Genomic DNA, 16,724 nt, shown 5'->3' on the forward strand with positions numbered 1-16,724 from the left:
CTACCTATCCCCTCCTGGGCAGTAAGTCATGTGACTATAGGCCTACCTATCCCCTCCTGGGCAGTAAGTCATGTGACTATAAGCCTACCTTTCCCCTCTCTTAGCAGTAAGTCATGTGGCTATAGGCCTACCTTTCCCCTCCCTTTGGCTGTGTGAGATATGGTACCCGTTGGCACACACACACAAATTTGAATGTGACAATCATTCATTGCCCATCTCCGTTTGGAAAACATGCGGGTGCCCACCCAGAGCCTTTTGTCGGGCTCAGTAAAGTGAGAGTAGCCTAATTCTAGAATACCTTCTATCGCTTTAAGACGCCATGTGGGAGGGGCGTGGTCAGACTCACCAAAGGCGTGGAAACGCGCAGAACGTTGCACCGGTGTACAGCAACGCCTGACAGAAGCACAGAGGACGCATCATAGCTGCTATCTTACTCTGGAAAACAACTTCACTATCTTATTTTGGTGTTGGTTTTTTTCAAAAGAAAAATAATAGAATTGGGAGTTTGGAAGAGTCGATAGGATATATATTCTCTACATTTTGCCTGGTCCCGTTGTTGAGCGGAGCCTAGCCTACTACAAGACAAGCCAACGTTGTTGTGTGATGAACGCGCCCATGTCTTGAACCTGGGGGCCCGTTGAAACTGTCACGCGGATCAAAGCCTTGTGAATGGGATGCTTTTCACGGTGAGTTCCGCGTGGCCTATGCATGCGCTTTAAATTAGATTCATTTAAAAAATATAACTTAATTGTAGATATTTTATTCCGTCTTGATCATAGTGCATGCAGCTTACAAACAGACAGAAGCGCAGATAGGGGGGGACCACGGGGGGTGAACATTGGGAGGGGAGACGCTTTTGTAATCATCAACCAGGCTACTTATTGTCCCCTCGTCAGTGATCCTCGGCTGTGTTGAAACGGGGCTTAACTAGGGTCATTTCATGATTCTCTTTTTAACAGTTTAATTGGAGTAGTTATCCCCTTTCTGTCGAGTGTAGATTATTCCTCACATTACAAAGAACAGCCAAATGCAACATGCAGTGGTTTTGGGCGCTGCCGGGTGACTGTTTATTGAATGCAACGATGTTGCAAAAATGACGGTAGTCAGTAGAAATGGGCTCGTGTTACTTTGTTGCCTTTTCTGTGTCTGGGTTCATGATCATTTTCTTTGCGTCTTGAAATCAATAGAATAAGACGGTGTTTTAGGTTTTCTGTTAGAATTCTGCTTTCAGTGGACTTGTAATTATTTTCATATTTCTTAACTTTATATTCCACTGATTCCTTTAGAAGTTGTGTAGCTTCGAGGTATTCAAGGAAATATGGTGCGACTCACTTTTTTATAATGTTAAAAAGAAAAGCATCTGTTGTATTGAAGGCAGTGGGGCTGTAGCTCCTGGATAGGTTGACTAGGGGAGCGTGATGGTGACTCCGGTGATATCTTTTCTCATGTACTCCATCATACCACGTCCACGAACAACGTCCTCTTTGATAGCCTAACTATGAATTGGTTGCACCAGAGCACTTTCTTAAAGAACATGCATTTGACAGAATGGGAGAAAATGCATTTTTGCCAACTCACTCTGCAGTGTTGGTGGATGTGAGTTTGGATCTCAGGCCAGGGAATTGTTCAATCATTAACCAGCAGACATTAGATAAAGTGGAACTACTGGTGACAGAATGGACAAACTGACCCTGTTAAGTCCAAAACTGTGTACACACACACACACACACACACACACACTTCGTAGCAGACATTTCACCTACTGTTTATCCTCTCGTCGTGTGTGTGCGTGTGCTCTGGTACACAGGTCAATGTGCATCCCATTCTCCCAAACCATTACCCTCCCAGCCAGAGAGACTGTTGACATGGCAACCAGATCTGTGTCACTGGGCATGGCTGTCAGGGTCATGACATCAGGCCAGCTCATTGGCTGGGAGTCCTCTACTGTCTGTGTTCCAAATGGCACCATAGTAACTATACGGTGCACTACTTCTGACCAGGGCCCATAGGGATCCATTTGGGACGCAGATTCTCTGGTCCTCCTGTCATAATGGACCATGGGGGGGTGTGGTTATTGGGGCTAAACGTTTATAAAAAAAAATGTGCAACGGAAAATTTAACCAAACCAATCGTTTCTCATTGGACAAATGTAGGTAGTTGCCTCCCGAGTTTCACTCAGGTTTCTAAATGTTTTGTTGAATCAAGAATATTGGCGGATTAATCAAACGTTTCAATTGTCATTAAATGAATGGATCATTTCATGTGTCTGTGTTCCTGTGTGGTAGCTGTGAACCACTGTGTTCTCTTTCACCATGTACTGTGTTGTGGGGGGAAGGCCATGCATCCTGCTTTAAACTGAACTCTGTCATAGAACGTGTGTGTGTTGTGGGGGGAAGGCCATGTATCCTGCTTTAAACTGAACTCTGTCATAGAACGTGTGTGTGTGCACGCGCACATGTGTGTATGGGGGGTTGACATTCCAGGAAATTCCAATATAAACTGTTATTTTCTCCTAGGAATGTCTGCGGACTGCGACACTTAGCTGAGTGATACTGAGTATGTGGTGAAGGGTTGTACCCTGTAGTCTGGTTGACTGATGTTGAGTTGCCAGTTCAACACTTAGAAGTGGGTCTTTCAGCGACCAGTGACGCTTTGACGTTGGAATGGATCCATCTATGTCATTGGCTGACACCCTGTCCTTGACACCCTGTCTATGTCATTGGCTGACACCCTGTCCTCTATAGTCTGTATCCCAGCTGACACCCTGTCCTCTATAGTCTGTATCCCAGCTGACACCCTGTCCTCTATAGTCTGTATCCCAGCTGACACCCTGTCCCCTCTAGTCTGTATCCCAGCTGACACCCTGTCCCCTATAGCCTGTATCCCAGCTGACACCCTGTCCGTTATAGTCTGTATCCCAGCTGACACCCTGTCCCCTATAGTCTGTATCCCAGCTGACACCCTGTCCCCTATAGTCTGTATCCCAGCTGACACCCTGTCCCCTATAGTCTGTATCCCAGCTGACACCCTGTCCCCTATAGTCTGTATCCCAGCTGACACCCTGTCCTCTATAGTGTGTATCCCAGCTGACACCCTGTCCCCTATAGTCTGTATCCCAGCTGACACCCTGTCCCCTATAGTGCTCTACATAAGATCCTGCTAGGGAATAGGGGGTTTAGGATGCAGACATCATTTGACTGTATTGTCCTCTCTTGCTTTTGGCACACAGTTCTAAAGGTCTCTAACTAAGTAACTAACTAGGTCCATGATATGTGTACAGGAGTTAACCTCTGAGCTGTGGTTCGTTAGTTCACTGCGACACAGCAGACTTGATGTAACCCCTGTTATGTTGCCCCAACATCTACATTCCAAGGGGGTTTGGTGAGTCTCAAATGTCACTGTGAATACTGTGTTTGTTCCTGGGACCCTTTTGTTCCAGGCCTGATAATAGTGTGTGTGTTTGTGTGTGTGTGTGTACACATACTAGCGTGATAGTAGAGTTTGTTCACAAGCCAGAGGAAATGTTTATTCAGCAACCCGCTGCTATCTGGGGTCCTAAGGACATCTGACTCATTATACAGTCCTCTACACTCTCTCGTCGTCATACAGTCCTCTGCACTCTCTCGTCGTTATACGGTCCTCTACACTCTCTCGTCGTCATACGGTCCTCTACACTCTCTCGTCGTCATACGGTCCTCTACACTCTCTCGTCGTTATACGGTCCTCTACACTCTCTCGTCGTTATACAGTCCTCTACACTCTCTCGTCGTTATACGGTCCTCTACACTCTCTCGTCGTTATACGGTCCTCTACACTCTCTCGTCGTTATACGGTCCTCTACACTCTCTCGTCGTCATACGGTCCTCTACACTCTCTCGTCGTCATACGGTCCTCTGCACTCTCTCGTCGTTATACGGTCCTCTACACTCTCTCGTCGTTATACGGTCCTCTACACTCTCTCGTCGTTATACGGTCCTCTGCACTCTCTCGTCGTTATACGGTCCTCTGCACTCTCTCGTCGTTATACGGTCCTCTGCACTCTCTCGTCGTTATACGGTCCTCTACACTCTCTCGTCGTTATACGGTCCTCTACACTCTCTCGTCGTTATACGGTCCTCTACACTCTCTCGTCGTCATACGGTCCTCTACACTCTCTCGTCGTCATACGGTCCTCTACACTCTCTCGTCGTCATACGGTCCTCTACACTCTCTCGTCGTTATACGGTCCTCTACACTCTCTCGTCGTTATACGGTCCTCTACACTCTCTCGTCGTTATACGGTCCTCTACACTCTCTCGTCGTTATACGGTCCTCTACACTCTCTCGTCGTTATACGGTCCTCTACACTCTCTCGTCGTTATACGGTCCTCTACACTCTCTCGTCGTTATACGGTCCTCTACACTCTCTCGTCGTTATACAGTCCTCTGCACTCTCTCGTCGTTATACGGTCCTCTACACTCTCTCGTCGTCATACGGTCCTCTACGCTCTCTCGTCGTCATACGGTCCTCTGCGCTCTCTCGTCGTCATACGGTCCTCTGCGCGCTCTCGTCGTCATACGGTCCTCTGCGCTCTCTCGTCGTCATACGGTCCTCTGCTTGCTCTGAAAAGATGAGTGTCAACATTCTGATGCATCTAAAGTACAGGTAACAGTGAAAGGTCAGGAAGCTGCCACACTCACAGTACAGTTTAGAAGTACAATACAACATCATTAAAACCTTATTGCTGCTGGTTGTTTTAGATTAGTGTCTGTTTGTTTAGAGTGTGGATTGATGTGTGAGTTAATTTCTGTTGAGATGGGAGACTCCTACTCCCCCTGCCCTTCCTGTGGCCCCAGACCTTTATATATACACACACACACACACACACACACACACACACACACACACACACACTCCCCTGTACCGCCACAGTGTGTGTCACCAGTAATTGCCATGTAGAGCTAACTGATGTCAGTTAACTTATCTTTCTAGTGTAATTAGGAACATTCCTTTAGCACTGTGCAGAACACAGTTCAACAGCCATGGATGTGTGTCTCAGATGTTCACCAATTAGTTCAACCAATGAGGTCAAGTCTTTGGTCCAGCTGGTGAACTGGAAGGCCAAGCCTTGTGGTTTAGGAACTAAGGACAGCAGTCATTTTAAGAAGGAAAACTATCCATCCCCCATATCTTACCTCTGATAAAACCTCCAAGTGTATCATTTTAGATGGCTGAGAATTAGAATGCATTTGGATATTCCTTGAATGTTCCTGAGTTCCACTCTGTTCTAATTTCCTTCACCCTCAGTGTGCCCGCTCTCTTTAGGCTGTGTAGTAAGTCTTCTAAATGCCATGGAGGGAGGTGGCCCCTCTGAAGGCCTCTGCCTGTTTAGTTCTAGATGCCATGGAGGGAGGTAGCCCCTCTGAAGGCCTCTGCCTGTTTACTTCTAGATGCCATGGAGGGAGGTGCCCCTCTGAAGGCCTGTTTACTTCTAGATGCCATGGAGGGAGGTGCCCCTCTGAAGGCCTGTTTACTTCTAGATGCCATGGAGGGAGGTAGCCCCTCTGAAGGCCTGTTTACTTCTAGATGTCATGGAGGGAGGTGCCCCTCTGAAGGCCTGTTTACTTCTAGATGTCATGGAGGGAGGTGCCCCTCTGAAGGCCTGTTTACTTCTAGATGTCATGGAGGGAGGGGGCCCCTCTGAAGGCCTGTTTACTTCTAGATGTCATGGAGGGAGGTGCCCCTCTGAAGGCCTGTTTACTTCTAGATGCCATGGAGGGAGGTGCCCCTCTGAAGGCCTGTTTACTTCTAGATGCCATGGAGGGAGGTGGCCCCTCTGAAGGCCTGTTTACTTCTAGATGCCATGGAGGGAGGTGGCCCCTCTGAAGGCCTCTGCCTGTTTACTTCTAGATGCCACGCTCACTGCCATTACATCACTCTGTGCACTGCTTGCAAATGGAGGGTATATTACTGTCACCGTTTACCAGTAAACTACCAGTGTTTTGGTAACGTTCAAGGATTTTATGTACTTTTTTCACAAGACATTTAGTGTCTCTTTTGGGTCCTTCAGATTTGTACAGATGTGTGTAATTATCTCTGTCCCTCTGTGTGGCCTTATCGCATGTCACATATTCAAAGATATCAGATTTAAAAATATTAAAAATAATAGAACAACAAAGCTGTAAATCATTATCCTGAATACAAACCAACTTAGTGAATATCATTGGTATTTAATGAGGGTTTCAGCATGAAATATCCTTTTAGTTTTCTGTAAACACGTTTATTTATCCTACTATATCACTGTCTTTGTTGTAAATGGGTTGGTCGCCAAACTGGTGCCAGTTGAGAAAAAAGTGAATAGTTAGTTGCAGAGTTAATTAAATATAACGCCCGTGTGTGTTTGTGTACAGTGGCAAGAACAAGTATAAACCCTCTGGAATTACCAGGATTTCTGCATTAATTGGTCATCAGATTTGATCTGATCTTCATCTATGTCACAACAACAGACAAACACAGTGTGAGTAAACTAATTAACACACAAATTATAATTTTTATTGTCTATATTGAATAGATCATTTAAACATTCCCAGTGTAGGTTGGAAAAGTATGTGAACCTCTAGGCCACAGGTGTCAAACTCATTCCACGGGGGGCCGAGTGTCTGCGGGTTTTCGCTCCTCCCTTGTACTTGATTGATGAATTAACATCACTAATTAGTTAGGAACTCCCCACACCTGGTTGTCTAGGGCTTTATTGAAAGGAAAAACCAAAAACCTGCAGACACTAGGCCCTCCGTGGAATGAGTTTGACACCCCTGCTCTAGGCTAATGACTTCTCCAAGCTCTTTTGAGTCAGCTAACCTGGAGTCCAGTCAATCAGATTGGAGATGATTGTTAGAGCTGCCCTGCCCTAATTAAAAATACACTCACAAAATGTTTGTTTGATATTCACTAGTAGGTTGGCACATTTTGGGGAATATTCAGAGGTGGAAACTTTCCGTGGGAATTAATGGAAATATATGCTAAATAATATTTATACAATTTAAATGTAGATGTTTTTTGCATTGGATATATTTACCTTACCATATATGGAGACAAAACAAACCGTTTACCTTATCATAAGTAGACATAATTGCAAATGATTAAATACTTACAATATAAATTTAAAAAAACAATTTAGTTATGAATTGAACTTTAATTAAATGAGTTGACTCTTCACATGAGATGATGTCACTGAACAACAAAAAGGGAATATTGAAAGATCCCCAATGATCCATCACATCTCCCAAAAACATTTTCAACATGCATCTGTAAAATGATGGTCTAGAAACTAAAGCTTTGGTTGTCTTCCTCTCAGGCTTCCATGTCTTCTCCCTGGACTTCCTCAATGTCCACCTCTTGAACATCAGACTCTGAGGCCTCATCTTCACTGTCACTTTCCAACCTTGTTGAGGATGGCTCGTTGTCAGGCTCAAAAAGCCTCAAATTTGCCCGGATGGCCACCAATTTTTCAACCCTTGTATTGGTCAGCCTGTTGCGTGCTTTGGTGTGTGTGTGTTCCCAAACAAGGACCAGCTGAGCTCTGAGGCGGCTGATGTTGGTGGGATTTGGAGAATGATGTAGTCAACAGGAAAGAGCCTCAGATCCACAAAGTCCCTTCCGCCAGGTGGCTGATATGTTGGCACGACTGCCATATTGCATCTCCATCACAAAGCCCTTGCTTGGAAGTGTACTTCGCCAGACTGCCAAGAACGTTGCCCTCATCCACACCAAGGTGGCAAGACACTGTAGTGATAGACGCTATAGGCCCTGTTAACCTGTCTAGGATCAGCGTGGCGCTAGCGGCACCCCCCCCCCCCCCCCCACTGAAAAACCAGTGCCGCGAAATTCAAAAAATATATATTTTTAAAATATTTAACTTTCACACATTAAAGTCCAATACAGCTAATGAAAGACACAGATCTTGTGAATCCAGTCAACATGTCCGATTTTTAAAATGTTTTACAGGGAAGACACAATATGTAAAGATGTACATCTATTACCTAAAAACACATTAGCATAATCCACCCTCTTTTATTTGTCCACCAACACCAGTAGCCATCACCAATTTGGCTAAACTAAGATATTTATAGCCCCTAACCAACAAAAAAACTCATCAGATGACAGTCTGATAACATATTTATGGTATGGGATAGGTTTTGTTAGAAAAAAGTGCATATTTCAGGTAGATGGCATAGGTTACAATTGCACCCACCGTCACAAATGGAATAGAAAAACTACTTAGAGCAACGTGTTTACCTACTTACTAATCATCAAACATTTCGTAAAAATACACAGCATACACGAATCGAAAGACACAGATCCTGTGAATACAGACAATATTTCAGATTTTCTAAGTGTCTTACAGCGAAAACACAATAAATCGTTATATTAGCATAGCACATAGCACATAGCAGCCCAGCATTGATTCTAGCCAAAGTGAGCGATAACGTCAACATCGCCAAAAATATATTAATTTTTTCACTAACCTTCTCAGAATTCTTCAGATGACACTCCTGTAACATCATATTACACATTCCATATAGAGTTTGATCGAAAACGTTTATATTTAGCCACCAAAATCATGGTTAGACAATGTGAAATGTAGCTCAGCTGGTCAGAAAATGTCCTTGCGCCACTTAGACAGTGATCTACTCTTATACATAAATACTCATAAACGTGACTAAAAAATATAGGGTGGACAGGGATTGATAGACAATTTAATTCTTAATACAATTGCGGAATTACATTTTTTAATTTATCCTTACTTTTCAATACAGTTTGCGCCAAGCGAAGCTACGTCAAAAAACATGGCGTCCTAAGCCACTAAAATGTTTCGACAGAAACACGATTTATCATAATAAAAATGTCCTACTTTGAGCTGTTCTTCCATCAGTATCTTGGGCAAAGGATCCTTTCTTGGGAGTAATCGTCTTTTGGTGGAAAGCTGTCCTCTTGCCATGTGGAAATGCCAACTGCGTTCGGGATGAACTGAAAAGCGTGCCCAGCTATTCACATCGTTTAAAAAATAAATGTCCCAAAATCGCACTAAACGGATATAAATTGCTATAAAACGCTTTAAATTAACTACCTTATGATGTTTTTAACTCCTATAACGAGTGAAAAGATGACCGGAGAAATATAACAGGCTAAACTAACGCTTGGAACAGGAGCGGTCGGTGTCCTCCACGCGCGTTACGCACCAAGAAAAGACTTGCTAGCTACAGGGTTTTTTAATTTGTAGGGCCTGTGAACGCGCAATCGACCCCATTGGAATCGTCATCACGTAAAGGCATCCAGGGGAAGACGTAAGAAGTGTCCGTATAGTCATAGCAATAACAGTGCCCTTTTAACTGACTTCAGAACAGTGGCCAACATTTCTGAAATCTGACTCCATGTCAGGGAAATTGCTGTAGAATGGGCTCTGTTCCACTTAGAGACAAAATTTCAACTCCTATAGAAACTATAGACTGTTTTCTATCCAATAATAATATGCATATTGTACGATCAAGGATTTTGTGGGAAGCCGTTTCAAAAATTACCCAATTAGCATAAATAGTCTCAACAGCGCCCCCATCCTCAACAGGTTAACCTCTGCACCAGACAGGAAGCTCTTGCCAGCATACTTGGGGTCCAACATGTAGGCTGCAGCGTGTATGGGATTCAGGCAAAAGTCTTCACGCTTTTTGATGTATTTCAGAACTGCAGTTTCCTCTGCTTGGAGCAACAGTGAAGTGGTAAGAGAAGAAATCCGTACTGCCCTGCCATCTGCAAGCGGAGTCTGAACATCAGACAGGATGGCATTGTCTCCCTCAATCCGTGCAATGGCTACTGCTATAGGTTTCGGGAGTTTGAGGCTGTTTACCACTCTCTCCCAAAATACATCATCCAGGAGGATCATCTTGATGGGGTTGTCCATATCGGCAGACTGTGATATGGCCATTTCTTGGAGAAACTCCTTCCCCTCCAGGAGACTGTCAAACATGATGACAACACCACCCCAATGGGTGTTGCTGGGCAGCTTTAATGTGGTGCTCTTATTCTTCTCACTTTGCTTGGTGAGGTAGATTGCTGCTATAACTTGATGACCCTTCATATACCTAAACATTTCCTTGGCTCTCTTGTAGAGTGTATCCATTGTTTTCAGTGCCATGATGTCCTTGAGGAGCAGATTCAATGCATGAGCAGCACAGCTAATGGGTGTGATGTGAGGGTAGAACTCCTCCACTTTAGACCGAGCAGCCTTCATGTTTGCAGCATTGTCAGTCACCAGTGCAAATACCTTCTGTGGTCCAAGGTCATTGATGACTGCCTTCAGCTCATCTGCAATGTAGGGACCAGTGTGTCTGTTGTCCCTTGTGTCTGTGCTCTTGTAGAATATTGGTTGAGGGGTGGAGATGATGTAGCTAATTATTCCTTGCCCACGAACGTTTGACCACCTATCAGAGACGATTACAATACAGTCTGCTTTCTCTAAGATTTGCATGACCTTCACTTGAACTCTGAATTCAGCAAATGAGTAGATAAAGCATGTCTGGTTGGAGGGGTGTATGCTGGGTGTAGAACATTCAGAAATCTCTTCCAATACACATTGCCTGTGAGCATCAGAGGTGAACCAGTTGCATTCACAGCTCGAGCAAGACATTCATCAGCATTTATCTGACTACGTTCCTCCATTGAGTCAAATATACTTCTGATTCCAGGTGGACCATGAGCTGTTGCTATTGATAAGGTGTCTGATTCATCATTTCCACCTCGAATAGAAGTAAGAGGGACTTTTGTCAGAGGTTGTGAGCGCTGAGGGAACTTTATGCACTTGGCCAGATGATTCTGCATCTTAGTTGCATTCTTCCCATATGATTTGGCACAGTATTTGCAGATGTACACAGCTTTTCTGTCTACATTAGCTGCAGTGAAATGTCTCCACATTTTCCTGTAAAGATTAGGAAAAAATTAGTAAAAAACCTCACATACAACTACACAAATAGATAAATAGTTAAGCAGTTAGATTAAACAACTCCTTTGTAAGATAAATGTTTTAAAAATTAAACATATGGAAACGGGTGAATTAACACTCCTCAGTTAGCAGGGTCAAGCAAGCTAAAACCCACATGGTAGCAAAAACTAACTAGCAGAAATTGTTAACAAGTTAGAAATAATTTAAAAATACTTTGCTGTAGGCTACTATTTACTAGTTAACAAAACATCATGAATGTCAAGTAGATATTTACCCCACCCAGTATTGTAATCAAAACATACCAGAAAGCATGTAGTCCTTGGCTCTGACCATGTAGTAGTGTGGGCTCAATAGCATCTCATTAGTGTGCAAGATCTTGAATCAGCTGCACATGTGATGGATGGAAGAGTGCACTGTGATTGCAGAGGGTTGCAATTCCATTGAATTGGGGATAGTTTAACCAAGATATGAGGTTAAGAACAATCCTAGAGTGTCAACTAAAGACTTACAGAAATCTCTGGAACATGCTAACATCTCTGTTGACGAGTCTATGATACGTAAAACACTAAACAAGAAAGGTGTCCGTGTGAGAACACCACGGAAGAATCCACTGCTGTCCCGCTCTCTTCCTCCCCCCTGAACCCGTCCCTCTCTTCCTCCCCCCCTGACCCCGTCCCTCTCTTCCTCCCCCCCTGACCCCGTCCCTCTCTTCCTCCCTCCCTGACCCCGTCCCTCTCTTCCTCACCCCTGACCCCGTCCCTCTCTTCCTCCCCCCTGACCCCGTCCCTCTCTTCCTCCCCCCCTGACCCCGTCCCTCTCTTCCTCCCCCCCTGACCCCGTCCCTCTCTTCCTCCCTCCCTGACCCCGTCCCTCTCTTCCTCCCTCCCTGACCCCGTCCCTCTCTTCCTCCCACCCTGACCCCGTCCCTCTCTTCCTCCCCCCCTGACCCCGTCCCTCTCTTCCTCCCTCCCTGACCCCGTCCCTCTCTTCCTCCCTCCCTGACCCCGTCCCTCTCTTCCTCCCTCCCTGACCCCGTCCCTCTCTTCCTCCCTCCCCTGACACCGTCCCTCTCTTCCTCCCTCCCCTGACACCGTCCCTCTCTTCCTCCCTCCCCTGACCCCGTCCCTCTCTTCCTCCCTCCCCTGACACCGTCCCTCTCTTCCTCCCTCCCTGACCCCGTTCCTCTGTAATTCTTTTCCTTCTTCCTGGTGATGTTTTGGAGGTTTAGTCACCTGCAGTTCTTGTCAGTGTTTAAACAGCAGCTTAGTAACAGGACAGAGGTCACAGCACATGGAGTCTACGTCACAAATAGCACCCCATTCCCCCGTTTTAGTGCACTACTTTTGACCTTACAATCAACACCTTTTGTAACAACAAGCCATAGTTGAACACACTTTGTTTATCTTTCAGGCTTATCCTTTCAACCCATGCAGGATCGCCCATAGTGTGCACTAGGCCCCATAGGGCTCTGGTCAGAAGTAGGGGACTATATAGGGAACAGGCTGCTATTTGAAACTCAGCCATAAACTAGTAGAAACATGTTCCTAACTGTCTCTCTTGGATCTTGACTGAGAGGAGAGAGCAGCATTCCATAGAACACGCTGCCTCCCTCTGTTGTCTGTGTGGGAGGTGTGACACGAGCAATGCTGATGACCACACACACACACACACGTTAGGTGAGCACTGATGGTTGGAGGTGATGGCAGCACTATGGTTTAACACTACGACCTTCGTTCACACCACAGGGTTGGTTCACACACTGCAGGGTTCACAACACACACCTCTGTGTGGGTGGAGGTGTGAGGAGAGACAGAGGAGTAACCAGCTCACACTGTGGTCTACATTTAGTCTGACTCTGGCCTATATACTCTGGACATCAGTCTAGCCAACAGAAAGGCCTGTTTTGTACGTCATGACAGTTTATCCTAGACAGACTTCTAAATATAGAACATCTATTTGGCCACCAATGATTCATCGAAAATGAGCATTTCTTGAAAGTGCAACATGCTCCATTTGAATGACGGACCGGACTGTAAGTCATTATTGTGCTGCTGTCTGCATGGTCCCACCCTGTTGGTCTGATGGAGAGATAATGGGCTGTTCCTCGTCTAAATGGGACGTTCAGCTCCGGTAAGTGGCTGTGTAGCACGACCCAGAGGCATACATTAAGAGTTTGGCCAGGTTTGAGAACGGCTGCCATGGTAATGCCTTTATTCTCTAGATGTTGGTGATGTAACAACACTAGAGGGACAGTTCCCTATGAAATGACCTGCCGTAAACAAACAAAACACAGCAGTGAATTTCACATGTTATTATTGATTAGCGTTCGGAATAGTGTGCATCCAAGTCGGTATTGTGGTGTCAAACAAATGCCGTATCTGCTTTCACTGGACATCTTCATAGGTTTGAAAACCTATCAGAAATAAACCGTGCAACTTGGACGTGTGGCAGTGGCTACAGAGCCTTATCACTTGGCTACTGAGGAGAAAGTGGCACTCTCAGAACGTTCAGACAGAAACCTCTAGATACATGTATAGGACTCTGGCCCAGCCCCAGCAGCCTGCTAGGACTCTGGCCCAGCCCCAGCAGCCTGCTAGGACTCTGGCCCAGCCTGCTAGGACTCTGGCCCAGCCCCAGCAGCCTGCTAGGACTCTGGCCCAGCCCCAGCAGCCTGCTAGGACTCTGGCCCAGCCCCAGCAGCCTGCTAGGACTCTGGCCCAGCCCCAGCAGCCTGCTAGGACTCTGGTCCAGCCCCAGCAGCCTGCTAGGACTCTGGCCCAGCCTGCTAGGACTCTGGCCCAGCCCCAGCAGCCTGCTAGGACTCTGGCGCAGCCTGCTAGGACTCTGGCGCAGCCCCAGCAGCCTGCCAAGTTACTTGGTGCAGTAGAGACCGACATCTAGCAGAGACCAACGGTCTGGGGAATTACTGGGACTAGTGGCAGGTCTCTAAATGGTGTAATATAACCCAGGTCACCGATGTCTGGAAACTTCCAATGTCATCAGTAGCTAGAGGAGTCTACTGTAAAAGATTGAAGAAGACTATTCTAGTCTGGTCTTATGTCCAACAGTCTGGGGAATGACTGGGATAAGAGGCAGATCTCTGAAGAAACCCAGTCTAGGGTAACCCATGCCTGTGTAGAATGAACATCTAGAACAAGCCTGCCTAGCCACCATAGCCGGTCCCTATTTCCAGGGCTTGTGTATTGGGCCAAGAGGCAGATCTCTTGAAACCCAGTCTAGGGTAACCCATGCCTGTGTAGAATGAACATCTAGAACAAGCCTGCCTAGCCACCATAGCCGGTCCCTATTTCCAGGGCTTGTGTATTGGGCCATATGCGACCCCCCCCCCCCCCCCCCCCCATGCCCTCAGGTCATCCTTTCATCACTCCATCCACGTCAGTAGTTTTTATTGGTTCCAGACTGACTGTCCAGACTGACTGAGTGCCACAGCCCAGCTTCAGCCACCTTCTCTGGGGTTGGATGGGCCGCATGGTGGGGGAGGGGGATCCCACCTTCTCTGGGGTTGGATGGGCCGCATGGTGGGGGAGGGGGATCCCATCTTCTCTGGGGTTGGATGGGCCGCATGGTGGGGGAGGGTGATACCATCTTCTCTGGGGTTGGATGGGCCGCATGGTGGGGGAGGGTGATACCATCTTCTCTGGGGTTGGATGGGCCGCATGGTGGGGGAGGGTGATACCATCTTCTCTGGGGTTGGATGGGCTGCATGGTGGGGGAGGGGGATCCCACCTTCTCTGGGATTGGATGGGCCGCATGGTGGGGGAGGGGGATACCACCTTCTCTGGGGTTGGATGGGCCGCATGGTGGGGGAGGGTGATACCATCTTCTCTGGGGCTGGATGGGCCGCATGGAGGGGGAGGGGGATACCACCTTCTCTGGGGCTGGATGGGCCGCATGGAGGGGGAGGGGGATCCCACCTTCTCTGGGGCTGGATGGGCCGCATGGTGGGGGAGGGGGAGGGGGATACCACCTTCTCTGGGGCTGGATGGGCCGCATGGTGGGGGAGGGGGAGGGGGATACCACCTTCTCTGGGGCTGGATGGGCCGCATGGAGGGGGAGGGGGATCCCACCTTCTCTGGGGCTGGATGGGCCGCATGGTGGGGGAGGGGGAGGGGGATACCACCTTCTCTGGGGCTGGATGGGCCGCATGGTGGGGGAGGGGGAGGGGGATACCACCTTCTCTGGGGCTGGATGGGCCGCATGGCGGGGGAGGGGGATACCACCTTCTCTGGGGCTGGATGGGCTGGATGGGCCGCATGGCGGGGGAGGGGGATACCACCTTCTCTGGGGCTGGATGGGCCGCATGGGGGGGATCCCACCTTCTCTGGGGTCGGATGGGCCGCATGGTGGGGGAGGGTGATCCCACCTTCTCTGGGGTTGGAGGGGCCGCATGGTGGGGGAGGGGGATACACTCTGGAAGAATTGATTATCATGGAAGTGTGTCAAGTATTGTCAATAGTCAATTAGGGAAATGGTATGTAGGAGTCATGTTTATGAATGGTGTGTGAGTGTATTGAAAGGATGTGAAGAATGATGTCAGTCCTGAAACCCAGGAAGCTGTATAAAATACTCCCTCTAATGAATCCGGGCTGTTAGTAATGCAGAGTTCTGTAATCTGAAGAAGTGGATGAGGTATTCAGTAGAGGGTTGTAAAACGTAATGCACAGTGTTATTTATGAATGGAGATTAGTGAATGTTTCTCCTCGTAACTCAGGTTACAGCTCCCACAGCGACTGTTACTGCTGTCATTTCCTCACAGTGGTTGACGGAATAACTTATTTTAGTAACTACAGTACAACTCAACAGCATTTGTCTTTCAACTCAATCAAGCCAAGTGTGTTTTGCCTCTAATTCACTCTGATTCAAGTGGAGGAAATCTGTTGCTTTAGAGGAAGCTGAAAGTTAAAGCCTTGTGGAACCCACTCATTGCCCTTTCTCATGATGCCTTCGTGTTCAGGGCTTTCTTTCTCCATAATGTTGGCTCTTAATGAAGCAGAAATATACCACAGTCAGGTTTATAACCCTCCTCAGACCTATATGTTGATCATTCTGTCTTGTAACCTATCAACACCTAACATTTAGAGTGCATGTGGCACCCTATTTCCTGTATAGTGATGGGCCCTATGGGCTCTGGTCAAAAGAAGTGCACTATATAGGGTGCCCTTTGGGAAGCAGACAAAGTTAGCACGGCGTTTCCATGGCGTTCCCAGGGGTAAGAATACTGTTGGGAAAACCCTCTGGAATTCCAGAATGTGATTTCCTGACCAGATGTCACATGATCAGGAAAAGAGGAACATATTTAGGGATGGTTTGGAATGTGTGTGTGTGTGTGTGTGTGTGAAGGCTGTTGGTGAGTCGCCGTGGGAACTCGGGGGTCACTGCTTGGGAATTGACATTTCAAACACACGTTTACAACACACACACACACACACACACACACACACACACACACACACACACACACACACACACACATGCTCTTTGACAAAATGCAACATCCATGTCACGTGGGCCAAAACACAGAGAAGAGAAACAGCTGGGGTGTCTGTACTTTAATGGACATTCATAGATTACAGTGTTCTGTCACCACTGTACTAAAGTATTAATTATCCCCTATGGGATTTACATATTGGAATATCCCCAAGTCTGTATGTTGCAAACCATATTTCACAATGTTCAGAGAGAGAGGTAGAGCGAGAGAGATGAGAAAGAAAGATCGAAAAGGGTGGAGAG

General features: G+C 46.9%; 1 protein-coding gene across 1 annotated transcript in view; it reads left to right on the forward strand.

Annotated features, from left to right (window-relative positions):
- Positions 1–343: 343 nt before the first annotated feature.
- LOC129846407 (cdc42 effector protein 4-like) overlaps positions 344–16,724 on the forward strand; it is a 38,063-nt gene continuing 21,682 nt past the window's right edge. The window contains exon 1 of the mRNA XM_055914337.1: positions 344–686. The gene's annotated coding sequence lies outside the window, so the exon portion shown is untranslated. The remainder of the gene's footprint in view (positions 687–16,724) is intronic.

This window comes from Salvelinus fontinalis, unplaced genomic scaffold (assembly GCF_029448725.1).
Source record: "Salvelinus fontinalis isolate EN_2023a unplaced genomic scaffold, ASM2944872v1 scaffold_0526, whole genome shotgun sequence".
NCBI lineage: Eukaryota > Metazoa > Chordata > Actinopteri > Salmoniformes > Salmonidae > Salvelinus > Salvelinus fontinalis.